A 5555-nucleotide genomic window follows, 5' to 3' on the forward strand; every position below is an offset into this window, starting at 1 on the left:
TGGGCAGTTGTTTCTTTGAGGATTTGGTGTTGGGGGATTTAATTTTTTGAGTTCCAGGTATATTTTAGATATGAGACCCTTGTCCATTGTATGGCTAGTGAAGATCTTCTCCCAATCTGTGGGCTTTCTATTGATCTTGCTAGCAATGTCCCTTGCCATGCAGAAGCTCTGCAATTTCATGCAGTCCCATTTGTCCAACCTATCTTCGATTTGTTGTGTTTCTGGGTCTCTATTAAGAAAATTTTGGCCTGAGCCAAGGAGACCTAGGATTTCTCCTATTCCATCTTGTAATGTTTTCAGAGTGTCTGCTTTGACTCTGAGGTCTTTGATCCATTTGGAGTTGATTCTGGTGCAGGGTGATATATAAGGATCTAGCTTTAGCAAAACAAAAATTTCTATGTCAATAATGTAGAGAAAGACTATTCAGAATATATTTAAATTTCTTTACACATATAAGCAGTATCCTATGTTGCTTTATCCAGTCAATGTACATTGTTTAATGTATTAAGTAGTATATTTATTAATGCATTAATGTGCATCAATTATATCATGAGCATTATTTAATTAATGTACAATAATTAATACAAATTAGTGTGTCTATATACATTAATCATACCATGCAAATTATTTTTGTAGCATGATGTCAATACAAATATTTCATTGATTAAATCAAATTTCTCAAGATGTAATAAAATATAATTTAATTTCAGTCTTGGCCTGAAGTATCTGGAAATCTAACGATGGCTTTACTTGAAAATACTCTGAATTGTCTACGTTCCACAGTTCAGAGTGGGTTACATCCTTCCCCGAATTACTGGCCTGTCATTCTCTCCTGCACTTAAAGCTGGGCTGAAAGGAGTGACTGAAATGCAAGGAGAGCTGGAATGATTCAGGGAGAGGAGGTCAACTTTAAGTCCTCATCTCCAAGATGATACAAAACAATCACCAAATCCTAAGCATGCTTAATAGAATATGGACTATACTCTCTGACCATATGCAACTCTTCTTAACCGATACCTAGATTCCAAATACACGAGCAGGAATTCCTTCAGGATTTTCTGAGGATTTTTTGAGTGACAAAGTCTACAGGATTTAATTTCACTCCTTGACTGAACCCATTCTCTATTGAATGGATACTGGAAATAACCTGTGCTGTAGTTTTCCTCATGTTTGAGCTTTTAGAAGTGTGTTCAAGGCAGACACCAACTACATAACCCCAAGAAGTATTACCATATCAGTAAAAACAGAGAAATGTATCTGAAGACTGATGTTTCTCAACTAAAACATAATTCAGAATCCTTAAGGATACAATAGAATACAGGGAGATTTTTGTTCATTTCAGTTAAGGTGTCTGGAGTTTTGTTTGCTTTTAGTCAGACACTCTGGTATTTTCTAAATTTCTATCAGGAAGTTTGTTTATATCCAGCCATTGTAAGCACATATAGATTTAAACAAGGAGAGAGGGAACAAGAGAATGATGAGAAACTCCAGTTTCTGAAATATATTTGATTTTTTATTGTTATTCTATAGCATAATTTTACGTTTTTCCTGTTTTCATATTTGGATCCCCTTTTAAAACAGAAATACAATTGTTCTGTGAAGTATTTAAATGATTCATGACATAACTTTTTTCCTCTTAATGTACACAAATTGTGGCATGTGTTAGGTTCCTCATAAATAATTTGCCTGATAATTTGCAGACTATTTTATAAGTTACAACACATCTTAGGATTTCTCTAAGAATAGAATAGAGCATTTTGCTCTTTTAGGATTTTGTAAAAATAAGAAGTAGAGCTAATGACCTGGTGTGTGGATCAGCGGTCAAGCAGCGCAGCCCTGGCTGCTGTCCCAGAATGCCATAGGCTTTGACAACAGAAGTGAGTCACGGTTCCAGAGGCTGGGAATTCTAATAGCAGGTGCAGCATAGCCTAGTCTCATGAGGGTCCTCATCCTGATAGATTTGCAGGTAAAGGTGGGCAGTTTCTCATTGTATTCTCACAAACAGGAGAGAGAAAGTGGGGAGGGACAGGGCCAGGAAGGAGAGGGGAGAGAGAGGTGAAAGGAAAAAGAAGGAAAGAAAGAAGAAAAGAAGGGAAGAAATGGAGCCTTCTTTTCCTTCCTTTTCTTTCCATCTTCCCCTCTACTCTCCTTCCTTTTGTTCTCCCTAATCTTGTGCCTTTGTTGTTCCTTTTTTTATTGTGAAAATACTGTACAGAGGGGATACAATTAGATGGGCAAGATAAGGAGTACATTTCTTATCAAGCATTGTAGCCTCCTCCTTTGTTTCCCCTTCCCATCCCTTCCCAGCCTCCCCCCCGCCCCCCAATCCTCCTCCCTCCTACCCAATCCTCTTCCCCCCTCCCTCCCACCCAATCCTCTTCCAGCCTCCTCCCACCAAAGTTGTAAAGTTCATTTTCAACATAACGACTTGTACATCTCATTGTTGCAATGGGTCCACATGTATACCTATTTAAACGGTTTGTTTTTTCCCTTCCCCTACACAAATTATACCAACATCAAATATAGTGAAAGCAGGGGTTATACCATGGGAGAGGGACATACAAAGCAACAAAGAATCTTATCAATGTGTTAGAAACAATTACCTGGAAGAAAAAAAAAACATTTGAATACGTATCTTAGGGTTCATTTCCCTAACATCAACTTATCTGACCTTTTCTGCTTGACTCAGACATATACTACTCATTGAAAATAAGGGAAACCATGGGACCTATATTTCTTTGGGCCTTGCTTACTTCACTTAATATAATTTTTCCCAAGTCTTTCCATTTCCTAACAAATGGGGCAATGTCATTCTTTCTGATGGAGGCATAGAATTCCATTATGTATACATACCACATTTTCTTGATCCATTCATCTACTGAGGGACATCTGGGTTGGTTCCATATCTTAGCTATGGTAAATGATGCTGCAGTAAACATAGTCATGCTGTTAGCTTTAGTGTGGTCTTGTTTGTAAGCATTTGGGTAAATGTCCAAAATTAGGATTGCTGGGTCATAGGGGAGCTCTATGTGGAGTGTTTTGAGGAACCTCCATACTACATTCCAAAGTGGCTGAACAAGTTTACACTCCCACCAACAATGCAGTAGGGTTCCCTTCTGTCCACATCCCCTCCAGCATCTGTTGTTATTAGAGTTCTTGATTATAGCCATTCTAACTGGGGTGAGGTGGTATCTCAATGTCATTTTGATTTGCATTTCTTTTATGGCTAGGGAGGTTGAGCATTTCTTCATGTGTCTATTGGCCATCCTTCTTTCCTCTTTGGAGAAGTTTCTCTCTAAGTCTTTAGCCCACTTATTGATTGGGCAGTTGTTTCTTTGAGGATTTGTTGTTGGGGGATTTAATTTTTAATTTTTGAGTTCTAGGTATATTTTAGATATGTATGGCTAGTGAAGATCTCCCAATCTGTGGGCTTTCTATTGATCTTGCTAGTTATGTCCTTTGCCATACAGAAGCTCTGCAATTTCATGCAATCCCATTTGTCCAATCTTTCTTTGATTTGTTGTGTTTCTGGGTCTCTATTAAGAAAATATCGGCCTGTGCTAAGAAGACCTAGGGTTTCTCGCATTCTGTCCTGTAATGTTTTCAGAGTGTCTGCTTTGACTCCAAGGTCTTTGATCCATTTAGAGTTGATTCTGGTGCAGGGTGATATATAAGGATCTAGCTTTAGTTTTCTACAAGTAATTAACCTATTTTGCCAGCACCATTTACTGAAGAGGCTGTCTTTCTTCCATTCTAATTTTTTAGCTCCCTTATGGAAGATGAGATGGCTATAGGTCTGTAGGTTCATTTCTGGGTTTTCAATTTTATTCCATTGGTCCTGAGGTTTGTTTATGTACCAGTACCAAGCTGTTTTGACTACTATGGCTTTGTAGTAGAGTTTGAAATTTGGTATTGATATTCCTCCAGCACCGTTCTTTCGGTTGAGGATCGATTTTGCTGTGGGATCTTTTATTGTTCTATATGAATTTTTGGATTGCCTCTTCTATTTCTTTGAAGAATTAGGTTGGAATATTGATAGGTATCACATTGAATTTGTAGATAGCCTTGGGAAGTATTGCCATTTTCACAATGTTGATCTTTCCAATCGAGGAGCAAGGGAGTTTTTGCCACTTTCTAAGTTCTGTTTTGATTTTCTTTTTCAGTTTTTAAAGTTTTCATCATAGAGATCCTTCACTTCTTTGGTTAAGTTAATTCCTAGATATTTTATTTTTTGTGGGGCTATTACGAATGGAGTTGCTTTCCTAATTTCAGCCACGCTTTTCTCATTGTACCCTGCTACTTTGCCAAAGTTTTGAATCAGCTGGAGTAATTTGGGGGTGGAGTCTGTGGGATTCTTTAAATACAAGATCATGTCATCTGCAAAGAGGGAGAGTTTTATTTCTTCTTTCCTTGATTGGATCCCCTTTATGTTGGCATCTTGTCTTATTGCTGTAGCTAGGCATTCTAATACTACATTGAAGAGAAGTGGAGAGAGTGGACATCCTTGTCTTGTTCCTGAGTTAAGAGGAGATGGCTTTAGTTTTTCACCATTAAGTATAATGCTGGCTGTAGGTTTGTCATATACAGCCTTTATTGTATTGAGGAAAGTTCCATGAATTCCTAATTTTTCCAGAACCTTCATCATAAAGAGGTATTGGATCTTGTCAAATGCTTTTTCTGCATCTGTTGAGATAACCATGTAGCTCTTAATCTTGCTCCTGTTGATGTGATGAATTATATTAATTGACTTGCGTACATTGAACCAGTTTTGTATCCCTGAAATGAATCTTGTTTGATCGTGGTGTATGATTTTTTGGATGAATTGTTGAAGTCGATTGGCCAAAATTTTGTTGAGAAGTTTTGCATCAATGTTCATCAAAGAAATGGGTCTATAGTTCTCTTTCTTTGATGAGTCCCTGCCTGGTTTGGATGAGGGTTATGATGGCTTCATAGAATGTGTTCAGTAGTGAACTTTCTCTTTCAATTTCATTGAAGAGTTGGAGGAGTATTGGTGTGAGCTCTGCTTTGAAGGTCTTGTAGAATTCCACTGTAAAACCATCTGGTCCTGGGCTTTTCTTAGCTGGGAGGTCTCTTATTGCTGTTTCTATTTCAGAGCTTGATATGGGCCTGTTAAGCTGGTTTAACTCATGTTGGTTTAGTTTTGTCATGTCAATATTTGCTAGGAAAAGGTCCATTTCTGTCAAGTTCTCAAACTTATTAGCATAAAGTTTTGAGAAGTATTCCCTTATAATGTTCTGAATCTTGGTTGTTTCTGTGGTGATGTTTCCATTCTCATCTCTGAGTTTATTAATTTGGGTGTGTTCTCTTCTTTTCCTGATAAGATTTGCTAAGGGTCTGTCAATTTTGTTAATTATTTCAAGAACCAACTCTTTGTTTTGTTGATTCTTTATATGGTTTTTTGGATTCTAATTCATTCAATTCTTTTTAATTTTAATTATTTCTTTCCATCTACTGGATTGGGGTTTATCTTGCTGCTCTTTTTTAAGGAGGCTCAACTGTCTCATTAAATTGTTGGTTTCAGATCTCTCCAATTT

Source organism: Dipodomys ordii, unplaced genomic scaffold, assembly GCF_000151885.1.
Source record: "Dipodomys ordii isolate 6190 unplaced genomic scaffold, Dord_2.0 Scaffold182, whole genome shotgun sequence".
Lineage (NCBI taxonomy): Eukaryota > Metazoa > Chordata > Mammalia > Rodentia > Heteromyidae > Dipodomys > Dipodomys ordii.